Source organism: Acinonyx jubatus, chromosome B3 (genome assembly GCF_027475565.1).
Source record: "Acinonyx jubatus isolate Ajub_Pintada_27869175 chromosome B3, VMU_Ajub_asm_v1.0, whole genome shotgun sequence".
NCBI lineage: Eukaryota > Metazoa > Chordata > Mammalia > Carnivora > Felidae > Acinonyx > Acinonyx jubatus.
In genome coordinates, this window is record NC_069386.1 from 46,275,739 (window position 1) to 46,301,629 (window position 25,891).

The 25,891-nt window shown below is 43.7% G+C and overlaps 1 protein-coding gene and 1 pseudogene across 5 annotated transcripts in view; one reads left to right on the forward strand and one right to left on the reverse strand.

Moving 5' to 3' along the window:
* The window catches only part of CGNL1 (cingulin like 1), a 157,229-nt gene that overhangs the window by 100,824 nt on the left and 30,514 nt on the right, over positions 1-25,891 (reverse strand). The window contains exon 1 of one of the 5 annotated variants that reach the window (XM_053223966.1): positions 11,244-12,192. The exons of the other annotated variants lie outside the window; for them this stretch is intronic. The gene's annotated coding sequence lies outside the window, so the exon portion shown is untranslated. Of the gene's footprint in view, positions 1-11,243; positions 12,193-25,891 lie in introns of those variants that run through there. 5 annotated transcript variants of the gene reach the window in all.
* LOC128316158 (sperm-associated antigen 7-like) lies at positions 24,153-25,284 on the forward strand (annotated as a pseudogene).

A 25,891-nucleotide genomic window follows, 5' to 3' on the forward strand; every position in this document is an offset into this window, starting at 1 on the left:
TCTCTTGTGTAAATAAAATTAATAATTGTTCTCCTAAACAACTAGCTCTCAAGACATAGCAATCATTTTTCTAATTTTTTTTCAAGTGTCTTTATTTTTGAGAGAGAAAGTACAAGGGGGGGAGGGGCAGAGAGAGAATCACAAGCAGCCTCCACACTGTCAGCATGGAGCCTGATGCAGGGCTTGAACTCTTGAACCATGAGATCATGATGTGAGCCAAAATCAAGAGTCAGATGCTTAACTGACTGAGCCACCAAGGTGCCCCTCCTTTTTTAATTTTCTTATTGAGTTCTAGTTCTTTATTATTTCCTTCTGCTCTCCTTTGCTTTTGTTTTTCTGTTTCCAATTTCATGACTTGCGTGCTTCATTTACTTTCATTCTTTAATTATACCCCATGAGTTGTGATATCTATGTCAGTTAGGAACTGGGCTGGTTTCTACTAACAAAGAGACCCAAAATAGCAACTTAAGAGTTAGGATTTTCTTTTTCCCCCAGAGGTAGGAAGTCCAAGGCTGGAATGGATGGCAGGATATTTCTGAGCAACACCTCTTTTACCTTTCCAGTCATCTACTTGTAGCATGTATTAGACACTTTATGATTGGCTAACCAGCATCACATATGCCAAAGGTTTATCAGGCCAGCTGAGTCAACCTTTCTAAGGAGATTTCCTGAAAGTCCCATCCATCAATATTACTTTGTATCTACCTCATTGGTGAGAACTTGATCATATGGCCACCCCCATGTACAAGGATGGACTGGGGAACAGATTTTTAGCTGGTCACTGACACTCAAAAAAATCAATGTGGTGTTAGTAAAAAGGCAGAAGCAAACAGACACTCGGAGAGCAGCCAATAACTTCCACCACAGTAATGTTTCTATCATTATTTCCTAAATAATTTCAAGTTGTGGTTTTGATTTCTTCTTTGACCCATGAGTTGTTTCTCAGAAAGTTTTTTCACATCCAGTATGTTTGCTGTTGTGTTGTTTTGGTTTAGAGGATCTTTATTTCTCTATGTTGTTAATTTCTACATGCACTGTAGCCAGAAAATTAAACTTCTGTTATTCCTTCCTTTTTAAATGTACTGAGGTTTCCTCTGTAGGGACAATTTTTGCCAACATTTAATGGGTAATGGACATAGTCTCTTTTTTAAAGCATGGAATTCAAAATACATCCATACAACTTTAGCAATTATTTATTCAGCTATCATACATGCTTACTTATTTCATCTTTTCAATTTGCCTTAAGTCTTCCTGGATGTAGCGGTCTCCTACTAGCATGGTGCTGTCACTTCTGCTGGTGACTATTCTTTTAAATGCTAAATATGTTAGATGTCGTCACCTCCAATTTTACAAAGAAGAACAATTTAGAGTGGTATATTCATCTGCAAATTCATTATTAAGTCACCAATCCCAATTATGTCATTATGCCTACTTTTACTTTCAGATTTATACTAACAGAATTAAGTGATTTCATTTTAATCAAAATAAAACAAGACATAATGAAAACCTGGCCTCTTCAGCCTCCGTTCCCCATCCCGATCACAGTCCCCAGAGGAAACCAACTGCAAATTTTAGCTGTTTCTCTGGTATACACCTCCATGTTGCTCAGTACTACGCCTCGCAGCAACTTTGTATCCCTTTTACATATGGGACACACCATACATACCAATTTCTCACTCTGCTAGCTTCTCAATATTATTTATATTTGTATTATTATGATAATATATTTTTATATTACTTTAATATATACTGTTATGATTATATAAATGTTTATTCATTCAAGAGCCAAACTGAAAACTATGGCCATCTCTCCTTAAAATATTTAACTTTTCTAGAGTTAATATGTGATTGCTATTTGCACTTGCCTTCATTTCAATATACCTAACCTTAAATTCTTTCATCTGCTACATGACATGTTAGATGCTTACCTGTATTCATTTTCAAATAACCAACATATTAGATGATCTGGTGCCCTTTTCCCCTGGTGCAGCCGCCAATCCTCCTGCTCTCTATTAAGGTCTGGTTACTCTCTTCCTTCTGCACCATATTGTTTCCTAAGTTTTGGACCTTCCTTGTTCTTGGTTTACCCAATTGGTCTGACAGAGCACAACTGAGTAGCTTCTTAAGAAAAGACCCAAGAGAGTAAACTTTTTCAGTCCTTGTATTTTGAAAAATGTCTTTATTCTATGCTTACTTTTGATTGATAGGCCAGCTGGATTTAGAATCCAGGTTAGAAATAATTTTCCCTCAGGGTGCCTGGGTGGTTCAGGTGGTTAAGCGTCTGACTTCAGCTCAGGTCATGATCTCATGGCTCGTGAGTTCAAGCCCTGCAAGCCCTGTGCTGACAGCCCAGAGCCTGAAGCCTGCCTCGGATTCTGTGTCTCCCTCTCTCTCTCTGCCCCTCTCCTGCTCGCGCTCTGCTTCTCTCTCAAAAAAATAAATTATTAAAAACAATTTTTCTAAGAAATAAATTTCTCTCCAATTTTTTATTTTTTTTTTAATTTTTTTTTTAACGTTTTTATTTATTTTTGAGACAGAGAGAGACAGAGCATGAACGGGGCAGGGTCAGAGAGAGAGGGAGACACAGAATCGGAAGCAGGCTCCAGGCTCTGAGCCATCAGCCCAGAGCCCAACGCGGGGCTTGAACTCACAGACCACGAGATCGTGACCTGAGCTGAAGTCGGACGCTTAACCGACTGAGCCACCCAGGCGCCCCTCTCTCCAATTTTTTAAAGTATTACTTCCATTATCCTGTAGCTTCCAGGGATGCTGTTAAGAATTCTGCTATTAAGACATCCTTTCTTCCAAGTGTGCCCTGTTTTTTTTTCTCCCACAGTTTTTAGGACCTTTTCTTTGTCTCTGCTCTTCTGAAATTTCACCATGACGTATATGAATGAGGGTTTTGTAAGACTGGGCACTTTTATAAAACATGGGCGTTTAATGTAGTTCTTCAATCTGGAAATTCATGTCATCAGTTCTATGAAACGTTCTTATTATTTCTCTGATAATGTTCAGAGAACTGTTTTGGCCTTTGCATGTAATATATTAGTAATGTTGTATCTGTTAGGCTGTTTCAATTTTCTTTTCTTATCCACTTCTCAATCCTGTCCTTTTAATTCTACTTGAGAGCTACATCCTCAACTTTTTAAAAAATTCAAGTATTTATCATCCCCCTTACCTCCTTTTTGTTCTCCAAGTGTTCCTGTGTCATAAACGCTATTCTCATTTTAGACATAAGATAGCTTCTCTCCCTTGGAAGATACTAACTGTAACTTTTTTCAAAAAAGTAAGTTTTTTCTGCTTTCTGCTGTATCTGCATCTGCTATAAGGTTTCTCCTTTCTGGTTTGTTTTGGTCCTTTCTTTCATGTTGAAACCTTTCCTAAGAAGACTGGGATCCTTGGCTGCCCAATCCTATTTAGCAGTGAATTCCTAAAAGCAGATTGGAGGCTCTGTGTGTGTGCAGTAGAGTTATTAGCTAGCGAGCTTCAAGTAATGGGCGTGGAAAGGTGCCAAGATTTCCAATGAGGGACACGCACATTTCAGGATCTGGAGCATTTTTTTCTGGCGCGGTTTGATTTCTCAAGGAAGGAATCTCCCAATCCATTGCTGGGGCTGCCCAGGCCTGGCTGCGGGCACTGTGAGACAGGGCAGGGAAGAGTGTGGAGGTCCCAGCTTTCATTCAATCCCTTTATTTTCAGCCACCCACACTCCCTTCCCTTCCTCGGGGTGGGCAACAGAGCAGAAGCCCGTGGGTATCCAGATATACAGGGTGTAGACGAGGCCCTGGACAGCTGCTCCGGTTCTCAAGGCACTTACACAGTTCCCTAGAATTTGGCCCCTCATCCCTGCCTCCTATAGCAACCCAGGCTTCATGCCTTCCATCCCTGAGCCTCCCAGCAGCTCTCTAGGAAAGTCACCTCCTTTCTCCACCACTGCCACCACAGGGTGAAGCCCAATCACCCCACCAATACAATGGTCACTCTTCTGTGTGTGATCGAGCTCATCTCCACAGGGTCTACACTGCCGTTCTTCGTCTTCGTAGCTTTTAACATTTTTGCGCCTTTATGATCTTTCGAGTGGGATTTTGAAAAACGTAAGTCGCCTGCTTTTAAACTGATCTACTTGACGAGGCTAGTAATATTTATAGAACACCTCAACACTAGAATAAGAACAGCCAACGTGCCTTACGCTGAAGAAGCAACGCACAAAGGCCAGGACCAAGATGACTGGGTGTGTCTCAATCCTGATTCCGAGCAGGACTGGCACGTTTTATTCTGGATCTCTACAAGTGTTCGTATTCATTCAAGTTCGTAACAAGTACTTTTTTAACACAAGAGCTTCTGAACAAATAACTTTACTCCCTGCAACGCTTTGTTTATGATATTTGCTAAATGGGTCACAACTTCCTCACCAATAATCTCTTCTATGCTGACTCTGAGTTTTCTATGAAAATATTTCTTCTAATATTTATTAAGAAAATTCTTTTTGAGGGTTTTACAGCCCTTTTCATTAGCTGCTGCTACTACAGTCAACACTAATTACATTTCAATCTTTGAATAAGGCCACCTTGGTTTATTATAATCTTAGCTCCCTGTTAGTAAATTAATCCACATATTTGAATTTCATGAAATGTCCACTATTTACATTTCCTTGACAACAAACCTCAATCCAATATTTTCACAGAATGACATTTCTCAGCTGGGCACGGGTGTTTTAAACAAATGTGGATTTCCTTCCCAATCACGGTATAAACACTGAATTAGTGAATGAGTTTAAGGACAGCTGTTCATTTTCAGATACCAGGCCATGCCACAATCCTAATGCTCTCCACAGACACATTTGCTCAGTTGGGGACTAAGCCCAACCAAGGACTTACATAATTTGGCAATAAATGTGGACCAATTGCCAGGATGTAACATTGTGACACTTGGCAAATAAAAGTGGTGTTTTGGAGTGGAAATAATGCTTTTGGAAAAGACCACTAAATGATGATAATTGCTTTAGTTAGCGAGATCAATGAGTGTGTTTCTGAGTAAGAACAAAGAGCTTAGCACTTGGAAGTAGGAACATATGCCAGACAGAAACATTTCCTCTCTCTGGGCCATCACATGTTATCAGCTGAGCACAGAGATTAGTGACAGTGCTGGGCCACACATCCCCACCTCACTGCTCTAATTCCCAGGGGAACCCCCAAGACCTGGAAACATAGTCACTAGCCACTCCGGAGGCTCTCCTAGCTACCGGGGAAACACCACTAGGCATTTGGAAATGTCTCCGCCATGGCTTGCCCTCCGTCCTGAGGATGACAGTCCCCACGAGCGAGGCCAGGCTGGCTCAAGCCCCCAGCACAGCACCTGGCACAGGAAAAGAATTCTGTGTATGTCTGCATGGAATGAGTAATTCTTATTTTATCATACAAGTCGTTTAAAAGAGCATCTAAAGCAGAGGCAGGGAGCTAATGAGCTTCCTCAGAGCAGTCTTGAACTTAATTCCAAGAAACAGGAAGTGAGCAACAAACCAAAAAGTAACGTCCCCTGAGTGGGATCCTGTAACTGTCTCGCTCCGAGGGAAGCTGCCGCCAGTCTGATGATACACACAAGTTAACATGTGTAAAGAGTGGACAAAACAGTCACTCTTAAAAGACCACTTGTAGGACAGGTGGGAAGACAGGAATTTTAGGGGAAGTATCCACAGTAGAATGTCAACTAGATAAAAGTGAAAAATCAGAATGCGGAAAGCCTAATATTAGCAAAATGCAGACGGGTTTTTAAATGTGCTCATTCCCAAACATGACAGAAAGAGGCAGTCTTACCTCAACTAAGCTTTATGTTCTTTTCTTTTTTTCCTTTCTTCCTTCCTTCCTTCCTTCCTTCCCTCCTTCCTTCCTTCCTATCTATCTGTTCTGTGGTGCAAACATAGGAAACTGATCAAACTTTTAAGATTTCAAAGGAAATGTCTTCACATTGTCAAGCCTTCAGAACTCCCTGGGAAAACAGTTTCAAAAATAAGCTTTGAGGTTTGAAAATGACAGCAGAGTTGCTGTCTAACCTACGTAGTTCAGTGTGGTTTGAAGAAGGTAAGAATGACAACCGAAAGTTTTCTATTTAGGGGGAAGAAATTCAGCTTTTTTTTTTTTCTTAATGTTTTTATTTATTTTTGAGACAGAGAGAGAGACAGAACATGAGCAGGGAAGGGGCAGAGAGAGAGAGACACAGAATCGGAAACAGGCTCCAGGCTCTGAGCCGTCAGCACAGAGCCCGATGTGGGGCTCGAACTCACAGACTGTGAGATCATGACCTGAGCCGAAGTCGGACGCTCAACCGACTGAAGCACCCAGGCGCCCCTAAATTCAGCTATTAATATTGAAGGCTGCCGCTTCCTCCTAAATACCCTCCCCTCATACAAAAAGGAAAGTGGCTAGAGGAGGGGGTGGGGGGAGTCGGTAGAAAGGTTCCTTTTATACTAGGGATGGACACTTTGTTCATCCAGGAGTCTAAGGATCGGGGGTCACTAGGACTAACCAGTCTAACCACACTCAAACTGGAGCACGGACACCAAGCTGGCTTTCCAGGGACCCCCACCTCGCCTCTGGAAGTCTGCTCCTCCTGTCCCCATGGATGGTCTCCATCACATCGGTCTCTTCCACTTTTGTCATTTTGATCCCACTCCTCTTTCCTTACCTGCTTGGCATGTGTATTATCAATAAATTTATAGTGTTCTTACATTCCCAACTTCAATTCTAAAATTCATTGCCTGACATTTTATATTCCACATGGAATATAAATACATTCTGAAAAAAATACAGAATTCGTGTCCAAACAATGTTGATGATATGTTATTCATCCCTTTTTACCTCTTAACCCTGAAATCATTTCTAAACAATTCTCCTCCCAGTGCAGGGCCAAGAGACAGAAGTTTGCAATTCTGGGGGTGCCTGGGTGGCTCAGTCGGTTAAGTGTCCGACTTCGGCTCAGGTCATGATCTTGCAGTCCATGAGTTCGAGCCCTGCGTCAGGCTCCGTGCTGACAGCTCAGAGCCTGGAGCCTGCTTCAGATTCTGTGTCTCCCTCTCTCTCTGCCCCTCCCCTGCTCATGCTCTCTCTTTCTCTGTCTGAAAAATAAATAAAAACATTAAAAAAAAAAGAAAAAGAAGTTTCCAATTCTGGGAACACAGCACCAAGGTACAAGGGTGGGGAATGTGTCTGACATTTGACTCAAGTCAAATCCTGGCTCTGGACAAGTTCTTTATCATCTCTGAATGTTTCCCTATCACTAAAGCCAGATTATTGATGATGAGTGTATTTGGTAATTGAGAAAATTAAATCATATATTGTATGCTAAACAAAATAACAGGAAATAATAAGTGAAAAATAAGGAATGTGGCATTTAAGGCTACAAGAAAGTAACTTTGATCATACAATGTTTTTCAATACTTACAAGTCAGAGACTAAAAACCACACTGGTTAACCAAATAGCTCTTAACCACCAACATCCTGAAATAAGTTATTAACTAATTAAGAACCCAGACAGCTGAGAATCTAAAGTACAGTGCTATGTCTATAGTGGAAATTTAATAAACAACTGTTGCAAGTATAAACGGATGTCTCTATGTTGCCAAGCACACAGAAAAGATCTTATCTAGAGACAGATCCATGACATTTGTGCTACAGTTTCCTATAGGGAGCCTAAGCCCAAAATACATAAACACAAGGTTATCGATCACTGCCGTTTTTCTACAAGCGGAAATCTAGCCTCAAAATCCTCCTCAACGCTACACCCCTGTAGTCACTGACAATTAGTGTAGACATAAAATAAAACCTACTTGCCGGGGTGCCTGGGTGGCTCAGTCAGTTAAGCGTGTGACTTTGGCTCAGGTCATGATCCTGCCATTTGTGAGTTTGAGCTCCGTGTCAGGCTCTGTGCTAACAGCTCAGAGCCTGGAGCCTGCTTCGGATTCTGTATCTCCCTTCTCTCTGCCCCTCCCCTACTCACATACTCTCTCTGTCTCTCTCTCTCTCAAAAATAAACATTAAAAAAATTAATAACTAAATAAAATTGTTCTTGATATTTTAAAGCAAGTTGTCCTGCCGCTATAAAAACAAAGAACCAGGGGCGCCTGGGTGGCTCAGTCGGTTGGGCATCCGACTTCGGCTCAGGTCATGATCTCACGGTTTGTGAGTTCGAGCCCCGCGCCAGGCTCTGTGCTGACAGCTCGGAGTCTGGAGCCTGCTTAGGATTCTGTGTCTCCCTCTCTCTGTGTCCCTCCCCACCTCGTGCTCCATCTCTGTCTCAAAAATAAATAAACATTAAAAATTTTTTTTAAATAAAAAAAAGAAGAAGGGTTACTCTTCAAGGAGGCCTTTCTGCTTGCCATATTCCTGGCAGCCAGAACAGCGTCTTACACATGGCAGGCACCAAATGAACAAATGAATGAACTAATTAATAATGTATGCACGATGCACACAGCTCCTTTTCAAATGGGAACAATTTGGGGCGCCTGGGTGGCTCAGTCGGTTGGGCGTCCAACTTCAGCTCAGGTCACAATCTCGCGGTCCGTGAGTTCGAGCCCCGCGTTGGGCTCTGGGCTGATGGCTCAGAGCCTGGAGCCTGCTTAGGATTCTGTGTCTCCCTCTCTCTCTGCCCCTCCCCCATTCATGCTCTGTCTCTCTCTGTCTCAAAAATAAATAAACGTTAAAAAAAAAAAATTTTTTTAAATAAATAAATAAAATAAAATGTGAACAATTTTTAAAAAGTCAAGGTTTTCCAAAACAAATCTCCTATGCCCACCTTTCACACATACTCCTACCTTCAGCTGTTATATGTGTCGCTGTTTAAAACAGTAGAACCTGGGGCTCCTGGGTGACTCAGTCAGTTGAGCGTCTGACTTCAACTCAGGTCATGATATCATAGCTCATGAGTTCGAGCCCTGCATCAGGCTCTATGCTGACAGCTCAGAGCCGGGTGCCTGCTTCCGATTCTGTGTCTCCCTCTCTCTCTGCCCCTCCCTCATTCGTGCTCTCTCTGTCTCTCTCAAAAATAAATAAACATTAAAGAAATTTTTTTAATTAAAAAAAGAAAACACTAGAACCTGAACATCAGGATTATTGTGGCTTTTCTTCCCACCCCGGGCAGCCACGTTCATATGATGTGTGTGCTCCAAAAGCAGAAAGCAGGCCCTGGGTTACGAAGCATCTCCTAAGGGAAGTAAAGAGGTCACTGTGGAATTCCAACAAGGCCAGCTAGAACAAGCCCCGTTCCTAGAACCTCCTCCAACGCAATTTCTGCCAAGTGAATTCCAAAGCTAAACATTCTCCCCTGGAAAATACGTTATGCCTTCTGCAAAGTATGTCTTCTTGGTCACCCAAAATAAGATGACCAGGGAAATCTGTCCACCTTTGCCCACATCAGGGAAAAGACGGCAGGAGTCAGTATCATGAGCAAACCTGGCCAAATGAGAGCAAAATCCAGAGCCACCCAGGAAGGGTCCATGGCACGCAGTCTTCCCACTTCCCTTCAGGCATCGATTCATAAGCCAACCAGGTGCCTTAAATGTACCTCTCAGCTATGTGCACAGGACCCAGCAAGACTGCTACAAATGACAGGCACCTGGATTTGTCCCCAGAAGCTTACTCAGTATCATACAGCAGGACTGTTAAAAACAAAAGGTAACAGTGTGTAGCCACCCAAAAATCGTAAAATAGCAAATTAAAATAAACCTGAAATAGAAACCTAGCAGATTCCCACATGTGCAAATGCAGGTTTTCTGCTCATCAGTTATTACCCCTAATGTTTGGTGACGCCAGAAGCCTGATAAACTCTTGGGCGCGTGGCAGGGGAAGGGGGACTATCCCAGAGGCCAAAGTCACACCAAACATGCTGCATCTTGCTCTCACCGGTTACTCGGGTAATTAGAGAACGGGTAGTTCTTTTAGATAATGTGAGCGTTTCTGAGGCCCTCACCCGCCTTCTTCTTTCCTGAAACACCCCCACCCACCCCATCCCTACCTTCACACTCCACTCTTCATCTTCTGCCCCAGCCTCCCGGGCTGCACAGCTCCACACGGCTGCGCTCATTAGTACGACAGCCTTGAATTATAAATGGAAGTTGCCATTGTTTGTGCCCCACCACCACCACCAAATTCATGTTGAATTTCTAACCCCCAAAGATGATGCTACTAGGAGGTAGGGCCTCTGGGAGGCGTTAGGTCATTGAGGGTGGAGCCCTCATGAATAGGATTAGTGTTCTTTTAAAAAAGATGCCAGAGAGTCCCCTAGTCCCTTCCACCCTGTGAAGATAACAGCAAGAAGGCATGAGCTATGAAACCCGAAAGAGGGCCCTCACCAGAACATCACAGGCTGGAGCCTTTATCTTCAACGTCCAAACCTGTGATAAGTCCATTTCTGTTGTTTATAACCTACCCAGTCTCTGGTATTTTGTTAGAGCAGCCCTAAGGTACAAAGACAGAAATGAACACGATATAAACAAACGCCATGTATTCAAATGAAATGTGTGTGCAAGTACCATTCACAGGTCATTTCAAAGCAAGAATCTGTCTGCTCTTGGGTCTCATTTCCCAAGTGCAGAACCCCTCCTCTCTGGTCTCCTGGGGCCAGAAGCACCAAGGTCAAGTCAGAACTGGGAGCTTCTCCCTGCACACCTTTGTAACCCCAGCCCTGGCAGTGATGGGCAAAGGCCGTCAATTCCATTGTCTTTGTTTTATACAGAAATAACAATGTTTTACGCAGATGTCTCCGGTACGGAAGTTGTACAATTCATGATGTTTTTCAATGATTAGAAATTGAAGCAGTAACCAGAAACAGAAGTTTCAACTATGTAAAAAAACAAAAATATTACATATTTTATCCTTTTGGGATTTGTCAGTATATTCTTTGGTATTCATAGGAATATGGATGTTTCAAAATTTCACTCTCTTGAAAGCATGCTAAAATAGCCCACTCAGAGCCTCCACTAATCTTATTTTGTTAAAAATAGCTTTTCACAAGCAGTTTGAAACATTAAAATGTATTCCTAGGTGTCCCTATTTTCGTCTTTCACAAGTTTGTATAATGTACAGATGCCTTAAAGAAAAGGTTCTCAAAGACCCTTAGTGTTAACTTACTGTACAAATATAAAACCATTATAGTTCCTATGATACCATACAACCATGTTTAAAAAAAATACATTTAAGAAGCCAATGCAATTTTTTAAAATACATTTAAGAAGCCAATACAATTCAGGGCACCTGGGTGGCTCAGGCGGTTGAGTGTCCGACTTCAGCTCAGGTCATGATCTTGTGGTTTGTGAGCTCGAGCCCCACATCAGGCTCTGTGCTGACATCTCGGAGCCTGGAGCCTGCTTCGGGTTCGGTATCTCCCCTTCTCTCTGCCCCTCCCATGTTCATGTTCTGTCTCTCTCTGTTTCTCAATAATGAATAAATGTTAAAAAAAAAAAAAAGAACTTTTTTTTTTTTTTTAAAGAAGCCAATACAATTCAAATTCACAACATAAATTTGTATCGAGGATAATGTTAACTTTGCTGAAACTAAATCACGATACCGGTGTGAACAAAAAGACAATGACCCATGCGGTGCAGATTTTCATGGTTTCACTGTGCAATTTTTTGTGCCCAGTTTTTAATTCAAACGACTATGAAACCTCCCTTTGTGCAGTCTGGTCATAAAACTACTGGGTATTCACATGGTGTGATGGCCTCATTTACATGCCCACTGTATCTCCGTGTTTTCCCAACACATCATGATCATTGAAATATGATGTTATTACCTAAACCCAACCCTTATAAACACAGCCAATGGAACTGAGTGTTGGTATCCAATTGTCACCTCATCACTCAGGATATGCTGACTGATGCTAATGTTTCCCTTAGTCACTAACAACTTCTCATGGAGAGCCCCTCTGTGCTAGGCCCCCTTCCAAGGCAGTTACCCATAGAACTTATGCTCTAGTGGGGAGAACAAACAAGGAACTCATACAGCAACAATGCTATGAGGAAAAGGAAGCAAGGCAAGAAGAGTGCAAGGTGGTGGTGAAGGTCCTTCTGACCTACAATGATCAAGGAAGCTCTCTCCGAGAGGGAGACACCTGATTTGAAGGCTATCAGGAGATCTTTGCAAAGTCGTGCGAGGGCCAGGTAGACACAACACCAAGTTTAGAAGTTTAGAGTTCCCAAGAAAGGGATTTACAATTCGAGTTAGAAAATCAGCAAGAAAGCCAACCTGGCCAGAACTAATTAAGAGGTGAGCAGGGGAGGAGCAGGGGAGGAGCAGGGGAGCACAGAGCAGTGGGCAGGAGCCAAATGATGGGGGTATGCGGGAATCCCAAAGGGCTCTGGTCTCATCCCAAGTCAGGTAGTTAGTCACCAATGGGAGTCAAATGATGTTGAAAGCCAGTGGCTGGATGAGCTCCACTAGGAAGTCATGCAGATGCAGGGGCGGAGGACAGAGCCCCAGTGCCTTGCTGCACAGTGTGCTCCTGGACAGAGTAACAGCATCCCGTGGGAGCTTGTGAGAAATGCACTCTTAAGTCCCACCCACACCCAGTGAATCATTATCTGCATTTAACAAGATCCACCAGGAGGGCTTAAGCCCCACCCCAACAACACTGAGGAGAAGAGAAGGAACACAGACATAGAGTAGGGACTGCCAGGGGGCGGGAGAAAACCAGGAGAGTGGGGTGGCCTCCAAGCCCACAGAAGCTGGGGTTCAAAAAGGAAGGAAGGTCCAATAAGGCAAATGCTCCTAGTAAGTCGGTGAGGACTAGAGAACGATCCCAGTATTAAGCAGGATGGAGATCAAAGGTAACCTTGACAAGAGCTCTGTCACTGAGCAGGAAGGCAGGGAAACATGATCAGAGCAGACCAGCAAAAGAACAGAGTAAAGACAACTCTTCCAAGGAATGTCAATTATCATAGAAACTAAAACACAAAAATACAGGCAGTCAGGGAAAACTTCGGTGCCTCCTTTGCCCACCCCACTCTCCTTCCACCCCAAAATGAGCTATCTGCAGAATTTGTTTCCAATCCCCAGGGATGTGTTTGCAGCCCGGACAGTGGGGTGGGGGGTGGGGGGTGCTGCCAACGAAACGCAAAACCTGGTATTCATGCTCAAGGAATTCTGAGCCAGACCTTACCTACTTGAATGGAATATTACTTTTCTCCTTCCCCCTGGCAGTTGCCTATTGTCCCCAGTTGCAGCTGAACCTCCAAGGGTGTGCCAAGAGCAGCTCAAGTACAGTCTGCATTTAATTTAGACCAACGGCAAAGCACATGGAAATACCTTTTCACCCTGGGAATGCCAGAAAAGACATAAACAATTCCAACCCAAAAGAATCCAAAGGGGAAAAAAGTCACTCTTTTCCCCTCTCCTCTGTTGGTCTCCCCTTGACCTATTAATGCCCATGCCCACCCAGTCCTACTCCAAGCAGAGGGGAGTCTACATAGAATCACAATCTAAAGGTGGAAGGGTTTTCAGAGACCACACAACATACCCTTGACTTCTGTTAGAGGAACCACTTTCAAGCTCCTTAGTTCCAAGTTTTTAGACTCAAACCACTGCCCTGGGATCCGTTCCTATCCCCATTATCACTTCTCACTCGCCAGAAGAGCAATTTCAGCTTACTCTCCTCTGCCTACACCCAGTATTGACGTTAGGTCCCTCATCTCTGTCTTACTGTCCCACAACATACCACACGGGAGCTGTTCGTTAGTTAATAATAGTAATAATAATAAATAGTAATAATGTAATTAACCCTTAAACATTCACACTATGCACCAAGTACTCTTCTAAATGCTTATATACTAAACATTAACCTACTCCGAGCTGTAATGTCTAAAACTAACCTCTGGACATCAGCCTAATGTTGAACATTAACACATACACTTCAACATGGGTGGGTAAGTGATGACCATATAGAAAAACACTGCAAAAGAAGAATGTACAAAGGTCTTATTTTTCTAAGGGCTGAATTTAGAAAGGTTTTGTATGAAAACCCAAAGCGTAATTTGTTTTCCTGGCTAGCTCTCCCCAGGGGGAGCCTTCTAGGAGTTACAGCACTAGAAATCACGCTGTGAAGCCCTGGCAAATTTACCCTGTACTCTTTGACTGTCCTGACGGTGGCAGGAAGCAGACATTCCTATCAAAACAGGTGCCAAGTTGTGAAATGAAACAGCCAATAAAAGTAAATAACTTTTTTTTTAATCCTAGACATGAAAAAGATCACTACAAAGGAAAGAGAAAACATGAAGAGGAAAAGGAAGAAACACAAAAGGAAAACAATGAAAGGAAGTCCCTCCCTGGCAGTTAAGAGGTTTTAAAATGGCCCATCTGTAAGCGTAGAGGGTCACACATTTCTCTGGAGCGTCAGGCTTGTTTCTGTTTCCCATGCCAGGGACAGCGCCTGTGACTTCTCTACTTACATGGAGCGAGCAGACAGCTGTAAGGCAAAGACATGATGATCTGTCTAAAGAAACTAGAAACACAAAGAACTCAAAATCAGCATCCCAGAGAAAAATCTGCCTCAAGGAAGCCTCAGCCTTTAATGTGGAACTTTTAACCACCACTCACATCCACCTTGCCATGTTCTGGCTTACAAAGCACTTCCAAGCTCACGATCTCAGGCAGGACGGGAGCACATGATTCTGTCTGGCTGACCACAGTCAAGAGCAGGGAGACGAGTCCAGCTCCGAGACACCGGAGAGCATGCTCCCAGACCCTTCTCAGTGCTCTTCCTGCTTCTAAAACCAGGCCCTCCTGCTCCCAGGTAGGCTCAGTATGTTTGGGGAATGGGGTTATGTTTTTCTCCAACTAGGTGATTATAATCTTTCCAGTGAGCAGTATTCCCTTGATCCTAAGGCTTACTTTGGCCAAAAGCATCCCATTAGATAGCATCAGACAATTCCAACAGAGGCTCTACCCAGGAGCTCTCATTTATAAATGTACCACTAAGAACACTACCTAGACCTACCTCCTACCCCAGATCACCAGAGGGAAGAGAGGTGCCTTTGTTGTTTAAAGGTAGAAAGGGAATGGAGGATATGGTTTATGAAATAGCTCCACAACAGTACAGTGGTGCTCATCCTTCCATATACAGGGCTGCATTAGTCTGCTCACAACAAGTACCAATGACCAAGTGGCTTCAACAACAGAACTTTATTTCTCACAGTTCTGGAGGCTGGGAAGTCCAAGATCAAAGTACTAACCAATTCGGTTCCTGATGAAATCTCTCTTCCTGGCTTATAGGCGGTAGACTTCTCGCTGTCATCACATGGCCTTCCCTCAGTGCCTGTGTGTGCAAAGAGATCTCTCTCTCCCCCTTCTTCCAAAACCACTACTCCCATCATGAGGGCCCCACCCTTATGACCCAACCTAATCTAATCCTAATTACTTCCTGAAGGCTCCATCTCCAAATATGATCACCTCAAGGGTTAGGACTTCAACGTTTGCATTTGGGGGGAACATAAACCTTTAGTCCATAGCAAATGGGTAGGGACAAAAGGAAGCAGGGAGAGAAAAGATTGTAAGGATCCTGTCATCCAGTGGCAAAGAACCATCAAATATTTGGTAGATATAATTAAATGTCCCCAAGTTTTTCTAACTCAGTTCCCTGACAGCTGAGTCTTCACCTCCCCATTTCTCTCTCCTAAAGAGTCATCAGACCAGAAGAACCTATTTGTATTACAAATGTATGAAAAAACTTCACAGAAGGGGGTGAGGGAAAAGGAAATGATCTAAGTAATTCTAGAAATGAGTGGAGGCCCTAAGACCAAAAGGAACCAGACACAGATATTTTACTGTAGTTGATAAAGTTGTTCCCTCGGAAGGAGGGTTAACAATGCTGAAAGCACACATATACTGCGACTGGTCAAACAAGTAAACAGAGGGCGGACGGGTGGGGCCTTATTTCTCACTGGAGGGAGTGGGAAGCTACAGATATGCAAGGGCAGAAGGGCTAGAATGATCTAATGATAGTGGATTCAAGTTGGAGACATCAGCGTGAACTCATGTTCAGCACAATACAGATACAGATAATTACATATTTATAAATAGAGTATATACATGTTTTTCCTTGCTCTGTCAGCCAAGAGGGCTTAGAAGCAACAATATTACAGTAGCCATGGGCACACCCGGCACCCAGATCTTGCTTTATAATGCCAATAAATTCTCTAGTTAAAGGAACCAGGGATCCTTGAGGAAATGGCTGATTCCAGGACGGGGGCAGGAAGTATACAAAAGAGCCTGGAGCATCTTGTAGTGTCAAAAAGTAAGGAAGTGCTTTAAAAAATAAACAAAACAACCCACAATGCCCACAATAATGGAGATATGTGTGAGAGACATGGACCTTCCAAAGGCCAAAGCTAGAACACACTGAGCAACAGATAATGAAGTGTTAAAACCCAAAGTATAAAAATAAATACCTATGAGTACATATATGCTGATATAAACAAATGATTAAATACATAAATGAAGAAAAGGGACAAATCCCCCATGCATAAGAAGTGCAAATAATTGATATAGACACTTTAAAAAAAATTTTTTTTAATGTTTATTTGATCTTGAGAGACAGTGAGCACGCAAACGAGCGAGCATAATTGGGGGAGGGGCAGAGTGAGAAAAGGACACAGAATTAGAAGCAGGCTCCAGCTCTGAGCTGTGAGCACAGAGCCCAAGGCGGGGCTCGAACTCAAGAGCCATGAGACCATGACTTGAGCCGAAGTCTGAGGCTTAAGCAACTGAGCCACCCCGGTGCCCCTAGACACTCAGCCTTAAAGGAAGGAGAATATAATTCCTCACTCCCTGAGGCTGCACACACTGACTTCCTGAGAGAGAACCATATGGAAACAAGAATAAATAATAACTTTACAGTGAATAAACCTGGCAACATGGCTTCAGCCAGGTCCATACTTCACCAAAGTTAACATCAACAGTGAGAAGTCATAATGATAGCATATACTGTGATGAAAATGGCACTTTACTCTGTCATCTTCCTCTGTCAAACCCCTAGCCCTAGTGTAATCATGAGAAAAGTCTAAGACAAACAGCAATAGAGGGGCATCCTATAAAGTACCTGACCAGTACTCCTCAAAACTGTCAGCATCATCAGAAACAAAAAAAAGTCTCAAGAAATTATCACAGCCCACAGGAGCCTAAGAAGACAGGACAACTACACATACTGTGGTATCCCAGATGGAATCCTGGAATAGGAAAAAGGCATTAAATAAAAACTAAGGAAATCTAAACAAAGTATGGACTGTAACTAACAATAATTTATCAATATTTGTTTCTTAATTGTGACAAACCAAACATATGATGTTAATAGAGGAAACTGGGTGGGTGGTATATGAAAACTCTCTGTACTATCATCACAATTTTGTTGTAAATCTAAAACTATTCTAAAATAAAAAGGGTGTTTTATTTTATTTATTTTCTATTTTTTAAAATTTACATCCAAATTAGTTAGCATATAGTGCAACAATGATTTCAGGAGTAGATTCCTTAGTGCCCCTTACCCATTCAGCCCATCCCCCCTCCCACACCCCCTCCAGTAACCCTTAGTTTGTTGTCCATATTTATGAGTCTCTTGTGGTTTACCCCCTCCCTGTTTTTATATTATTTTTGCTTCCTTACCCTTATGTTCAACTGTTCTGTCTTAAAGTCCTCATATGATTGAGGCCATATGATATTTGTCTTTCTCTAATTTCGCTTAGCATAATACCCTCCAGTTCCATCCACATAGTTGCAAATGGCCAGATTTCACTCTTTTTGATTGCCAAGTAATACTCCATTGTGTGTGTGTGTGTGTGTGTATGTATGTATATATATATATATATATATATATATATATACATATATATATATACATATATATATATACATATATATACATATATATATATACATATACATATATATATACATATATATATATATACATATATATATATATATATATATATATATATACACACACACACACACACACCACATCTTCTTTATCCACTCATCCATCAATGGACATTTGGGCTCTTTCCATACTTTGGCTATTGTCGATTGTGCTGCTATAAACATGGGGGTGCATGTGTCCCTTCAAAACAGCACACCTATATCCCGTGGATAAATGCTTGGTAGTGCAATTGCTGGGTCGTAGGGTAAAAGGTTGTTTGTTGTTGTTGTTGTTGTTTTTAAGTAACATTAAAAAAATAAGCCACCAGGCAGTCAAACTCACTGTGGTGGTCATCGTGGTCACTCCAGAGCCAACACCTGCAATTCCTGACCCATCTCCCACCTCCGGCCTGGTGGATGGCCAGAACACAGATACTCATGTCCTTCAACAGGTCACTAGGCATACCATCCTGGTTAGAGCTCAAAACACTGCTCCTGGATAATACCTCTGCCAGAAAAACAACAGGGTACATCATCTTCCAGGACGCAATGAATACAGAGCATCCCATCACAGGGACCTGAAGAGAAATCCAGCAAGTTCCTGAGTTCAAAGGCTACACATGGTGGCATGTATATTATACAACCTGAAGACAGTTTCCCGTAAGACAAAGAGGACAGGTAAATGACTAAGAAACTTGCAAACTACATCTCGTTCATGGAAGGAGGAATGAGCAAGTAGAGAGCTGGGCCAACACTGAAGCTATCTATACCTTCCGCAGAGAAGGCAGCATGGGGGGCAGAGTTTAAATGGGGTATTAAACAAAACCTATTCACCAATGTTGCTTATGGACTAACAGAACTCTACCCCCTTCCTCCTCCATCTCAGACCCAAAGAACATTATTCTCCAAGAGAGAAACATTAATTGGATGAAAAACAGAAGAGCTGAGTGAGTCACAGAGCAGGAGAAATCAAACAGGAGAAAACAGAGAAATAGAAAGGGATTGAGAGCAAGAAAGTAGTCGTGCAAAATGAGTGATGAGATGGAAGCTATTATATGGAACAGGATATTAATTACACTCGCTTGGCTATTAGAAGCCACAGTGACAGGAAGCTTGGACCAGGGTATCATTTGGGCTGAAGAGAAGGAGGGGCCAAGTTAAAGCCGCATTTAAAACATTCCTTAATAAGCACCACCTGAGGACTCTGGTGCCCTGACCTGAAAGCCAGAGTCTCCTTTCCTCCCCAACCATACTCTTCACAGCTGTTCCGTTCTTAGAAACACTTGTCCCTCTGACAGGCCCTGAGGTCTCAGACACCTTAGACTGTCACCTGCTAGAGCCCAGGCTGTCACTACCCTGCTTCGATCTGGACCCATTGCTGCCAAAGCCCTAAGCCATTCAGCTGCAGGCAATGTCTGCCAGGCAGTGACACAGATTCAACCCCAAGACCCACCAAACACCCAGGCAACATCTCCCCAGACCCTCTCCCAGCTTCCTCCACAGCAACTGTATTTTCACATTTCCATGATTTTTTATTTTAAATTAATGTCTGTCTCCCCTATCAGACTATAAAATCCATGAGAACAGGAACTATACCGGGTTTTGCTCACCATTTTACCCCCAGTTCCCTACAGCATATGTGACAGTGCGATTGTTTCTGGAATGAATGAATGAATGGAGACTCCTTCACCCACAGCAATCGGAGACCTCCAGAAGGAAAAAGAAGTACATTTCAATTCTGAATGGCTAGCACAGAATTTAATCCTGGAATCCGTTTACCCATAGAAATGGCAGTATAAATAGTGATTAGATGTCTGGTGCTATCAAACTAGATACATAACAGTACAGTAATAAATGATACCAATCATTCCTTGAACATTTACCAAGCATCAAGTACTACACTAAGCACTTTTAATACATTATTCAGCAACCCTGCCAGGGAGGTTATTACTTATTACCATTTATAGGTGAGGCAACTGAGGCTCAGAGAGGATGAATCACTTACCCAAGGTCACCCAGATAGCTGTGTCACAGCCAGAAGTCACCTAGAGCTATCTGACTCCAAAGCTCACTGTCTTCATGACTCCGGATTTTGACCACCTAACAAGTACAACAGATGTTGGTTGGGGGCCTAGAACCTCTAAACACCATTTATGACACTAAATCCCCAGGACAAAGCATTCTAGCTCCAGACAATCAACGAATTGCAAAATAAACATCTAGAACTCATCTGGGTGATAGGTTGAGGACCATCTGCAGAAGATCACGAGGAGAAAAGAGGCTGAGGCTGCGGTTGCTGGGACCGTGCCTAGAGAACAGCAAGGAGCATCTCTGTGTGCGCCCCAGCAGTAGAGACGAGACGACGTCCCAGATCACACTGACAGCAGGCATCTCCAAGAGCAAGCACTCACCCAGAAGGCCTTCCCAAATATCTCCAATTCAAGCCAGAGAGAAGATGGCTGGCCGACCGCTACAGGCCCAGACAGCAAGGAGGCCATGTTAAGAGCAGGGAAGAGGGCTAGGGTTCAAGAGGATGCTGACTTAGTGGAAAAGGAAAGCAGAATGCTAAGTGCTGTCTGGAATTCTAAGGGGAAAATAAGAATACTCTCACCACCTCTTTAAGGTACAATAGAGGAGCCCTGGGAACAGAAACATCTCCCCACCCACAAGAGAGAGACTGGGCAGGCCCTGCCATGAACTCTGGCCCATGGTAAGTGATGATGGGTTTCCACTCCAAAATATGAAGAGTTTGGATGCTGTCACTCCCATAACTCACAAACTGAAAAAGGGTTGGCCACTTCATGGGGCCACCACAGGGATTAAATGAAATCCTCAGTGTAGAAGCACTTTTTCAACTGTAGTACATTAAAGAAAAAGAAGGCACCAAAACCCACTTTCTGTCTTTTTTTTTTTTTTTTTTAACCTCTGGTATTTAAAGACTAGGAAAACATGGCAACTGTTCAGTCTCAGAAAGTAGGTGGACTCACCACACAGAGGCTCTCGAGCAGACACCAACACTTAGGGAAGAATTGGCCATCTGGAAGCCCACACAGGGCTGGCTGCGAGAGAATCATGAGGGACTGGCCTATTCCTTTTCTGGCAGGGCTGTATGCTGGGAGGCCAAGAACTGATCCTGCAGCCAGATTTCTGAAAGGCACCTTAAGATTTCTCTTGGAGTCTTTGGTAAGTCCGTGGAGACATTTACCAAGAACCCACCCCATGGAGGGTCCATGCTGGGCCCTGAGTCAGACAACAGCAATGAACAAAGTGTCAAGGCAGGAATGGTCCACACTGCCTCCAACGTGGGCACAAGGAGCAGGTGGGGAGCTCATGACTGCAAGAGGACAGTCAGCATGGAAAAGACTTTAAAGAAGGCACTTGCAGGTGAGTGGCTTAGAACAACACACGTTGATTTTTACTGTAACGGAGGTCAGAAGTCTCACTAGGCTAAGGTCTAGGTGTCATTAGTGTCGCATTCTTCCTGGAGGTTTTAGGGGAAAATCTATTCCCTCACCTTTTCCAGCTTCTAGAAGCTGACTGCACTGCTTAGCTCTTTGGTCCCTTCCTCCATCTTCAAAGCCAGTAGGGTAGCATTTTCTGACTCTGCTTCCTCCATCAGGAGCCTGCTCTGATTTCCGAGTGGGGAGTGCCTTCCTTATGAGAACACGTGATGACCATGGGCCCAGCTGGCGAATCCAAGAGAACCGCCCCATCTCAAGATCCTTATTTTAATCACATCCCTTTTGCCATGTAAGGTGACATATTCATCGGTTTCAGAATTAAGAGGTAGATATCTTGGGAGGAGGACATTATTCTGCCTGCCACATAAGTCAGTCTCCAGGGGAGAAGGAAAAGAAAAAAAGTAAACATTCAGAAAGAATCAGGGATGATATCTTTTTTCAGCTTCCCCACTTCTGATTTCCTGAGGCTGCTGCCTCCTGCCCTTGGGTTCCTTAAGATACCACTCATTCGTTCTGTCAACTGCCCCAGAAGATTCTTCACTATGCCCTTGCCCCAAACCACACACCCAGTAGGTGGTAGACAGGAGATTTACACCCTAAAGCCCATGCCCTGAACCACGAAAACCACAGAAGCCCAGGAAACACAGGCAGTGAGTTCAGAGTTAAGGGGCCAAACAGATCAGCAGACTGGACAATGGGTGAGGCCCAAGAAAATGAAGTTTAACAAGGAGAATCAAAGGCCCTGAAGAAACCAATTGTTTGACTCCAAGATGATAAGGCACAGGAGCAAATCTTGTTTTTTTAAGAAAAAAGACTTGGGAGGCGCCTGGGTGGCTCAGTCGGTTGAGCATCCTACTTCAGCTCAGGTCATGATCTCACACTCCGTGAGTTCGAGCCCTGCGTTGGGCTCTGTGCTAATAGCTCAGAGCCTGGAGCCCGCTTCGGATTCTGTGCCTCCCTCTCTCTCTCTGCCCCTCCCCTGCTCGTGCTCTGTCTCTCTCTGTCTCAAAACTAAATAAAAACATTAAAAAAAAAATTTTTTTTTTTTAAAAAAAGAAAAAAGACTTGGGTCGTAGCTGAGAACAAATTTGCTGTGAGACAGATGATGGTCAATGACCACAGTGATCTCTGGAAATTAAACATCCAGATTCAGCAGGGCAGGGCAATTAACCACATTGCAGACTCCCTGGAAATCAACAAGTACCCCCCAACTATCTCAGAAGTGTATCTTCAGCCCAAGCACACAGCCTCCAGGGAACACGCAGGGAGTCTTGGGGACAAAAGAGCCACCAGTCCAGCAGCCACAATAGCCAAATGGACCCTGCTGATCAGTGCTGTCGCTGGTGAGTAAGGGAGCCCCCTCTGCTTGGGGCTATCAGCAAGAGTCTGGTTTGAGTGGCCAGGATGATTTCAGGACCCAGAAGCTAAGAGAAGGCACTGGGTACAGAGGAGGGGAACAGAGCTGAGAACAGGATATATTGTCATGAAATAGAAATACCAGAAGGGCTGCCATATGAAAAGGGATTAAACTTGCCCTGCATGGCTCCAAAGGTTAGAACAAGGAATCATGAGTAAATGTGCCAGGGACACAAATTCCAATTCGATCTAAGGGAAGCAAGGTTTTCTAACAGTCAGAGACACCTAAAGCTAAACCAGGCTGTTTTGGTAGACAGGGAGTCTCCCGTCAGTGGAGGAAGGCAAACAGGCAGGTTTGAGAAGGGACTCCGGGGTCAGCCCTTCAGAACCTGCAGGTTCTTCCAAATCTGGGAGCCAATGATTTCATCTCCTATTTACTGGTAACAATCATCCACTTACATATACTGAGAAAATATCAAGGTGATCGGCACCAGAGATAACAAGTACAGAGGTAAGAATGGCCCAAACAGTGCTGAGAAGGGAAGAAGATAAGAGAACAACCAAAGAGCAGAGTTTTCTCCAGATCTTATCCCCCACTAAGTCCCTTGACTGGAGGGAAGCCACTCCTGCCTGCAGCTGGGGGTGGGTGTTCTGGCTCACCCAACACATCCACTCAGGGACTCCAGCCTATACAAGAAGTGAATGAGAATTACTTCAGGCACATCCTCGACGTCAGGACATACTTGTGTCATATTCTGACATGGAGAAAAACACTGACAATAGCACCATCCAGTATGGTAGAAATTTGATACATGTTAGTAAACTCCTTCAAAAGTTGGCCTGTGGTACAGTGCTCATTTTTGTTCTCTCAACTGTTACAGCTTATTTTCAGACTCCTGTATCAAAATACAAAAACTACAGATGTCTTAACATTTTCAAGTAAATCTGATTTTCTCCACTGAATCTGAAAAGACACAAACATGATAAACTTCACTCTTTGTAAGAAAAGGACCGCATTTTATCTTTTTAGCAAAGGAGAGAAGACACTAAAGTCACACAAGAGTATTGCGTTTAATACAAGAATTAAAAGGCACCCTCATAAGCCATGACAAAATTAGGAAGCAGAGGCTTAATATTTTGAAAAAGCAGTTTTGGTAGGTTCTGTTTACAGTTTCTCTAGTAGTTAACAAGATTTTTTGCAGGTCTTTAACAAACAATATAGCAACAGACATATTTAGAGTGTATTTATTTTTTCCCCTCTTTCAATCATTATTATTGAGCCTCCTCATTCCAACCCTCCAACCCCAAAGCACACACATGGATGTACATGTACACATGCATACACACTCTCACAGGCACTATGCAGACATCATGAGAAAGAGAGAGGAAGTGATAAGAAGCCTCCACAACCCCCCCCCCCCCAACTATTAGCCAAAGCAGGTACAGGGAGTACAAGAGAAAGAAGGTGGCTATCTGCCCAAGGGATCAAGTGTCATTCAGGTGATAAACAGAAAGCCAGGGTTCCTGCCCAGTGGTGATACAGACATGTCCCATATCAACAAAGGAAACAGACTGACGATTTACTGAGTGCCTATCACGAACCAGGCACTACTTAGGGCACTCTACTTAGGTTCACATCTAACCTGACATTCTGCTCAAATGGGAAAACTTGACTCCCAAGATGGCAGACTTACTAGGCTCCATCCTGAACTCCATGGAGAAGTCACCCAGTCTCAGTAACCAGGAGTCTCGGCACAAGGCCCAAGAGCAGGTCGCTCGCCTGAAGAAACTACAGGAGCAGGAGAAACAACAGAAAGTGGAGTTTCATAAAGGATGGAGAAAGAGATGTCAGATTTCATCCAAGACAGTGGGCAGATTAAGAAAAAGTTTCAGCCAATGAACGAGATAGAGAGGAGCACCCTACACAATATGGCGGAAGTGGCTGCCCTGACATCCTTCTCCTTCAGAGATGATGAGTGTCTCTATGTCATGATCTTCAAAAAGGAGTTTGCATGCTCAGATGAAGAGCTGGACTCCTATCATTATGGGGAGGAGTGGAACCCCCAGGAGGCTGAGGAGAAACCCCAACTGAAGGAGCTGGCCCAGTGGCAAGAGGACACAGCCCAGCAGGGACCTGTGGTGGGGAGCCCTGCTAGTGACGACAAGGACAAGTACAGCCGCTTAACTGGCAAGGCAGCAGCCAAGGATGCTACAGGCCACATGCTACAGGCCAACAAGACCTACAGCTGTGTGCCCATGGCCAACAAGAGGGACATGTGTTCCATCAAAGAGGCCGTGAATGAGATCCAGGCCAAGAAGGATCCGCAACAGAGCAGGCAAGAGTTGCCACCTAACCTCCCAGACGCTCCAGCTCTCTGAGGTATGGCAGGGGGTGGGGGTGGGGGGGGGGGCGGCAGGGAGAGACAAGGCTGCGGCTATTAGAACTCATTCTGAAGCCGCACCTCCGAACCAGCTCCTAACAGCTGTCCCTCAGGATGGGGAGGCAGGTGTTTGCTTTGTCACTGTTGGAGCTTGGATACGCATGTGTTATGTCTGCTGGTGCGTGCATATGAGTGTGAATGCACGGGTGGGCATTTAATCTCTATTCTTCTCCTTTGTCCTAGGAATTTTCTCCCCCATGGAGCTGGGATTACTTAACATTCAATAAACACTGCCTGACACCCCCCACCCCCGTAAAGAAAATGGGAAAACTGAAGGACAAGGAGATTTAGTAACTTGGACAAGGTTATAAGCTAACAGATGACAGAGCTAGGATTCTGAGGGCATATGGTCCATCCCAGCCCCGAGTCTCTGTTCGTCCACTTTACTAGACCATGTTAACTCCCAGGTATGCAGCCCTTACCCCGCAAACAGCAGATCCCCCCAACTAGGGCACAACCCCAGTTCCTTCAAGTGGCAAGCTCCTGCCGGCCAGAACCCCAAACCTTCTTAGCTTAAATACCTTCTGGGCTGATGGTTGGTGCCATCTTACAAATAGAAGGAATTACTGCCACCTGCCAACATAGAAGAAAGCAACGCCCTAACGCAAGACAGCCTACAGTTAAGATGTTCTGTAGGGAAACTTTCCATTCGTAATTCTCTTCTAGTAGTTTTTTCAAACCAAACAACATTTTATTGGGACTTGTTTCTCTACGTTTTTCTCATAAGAAAAACAACTCC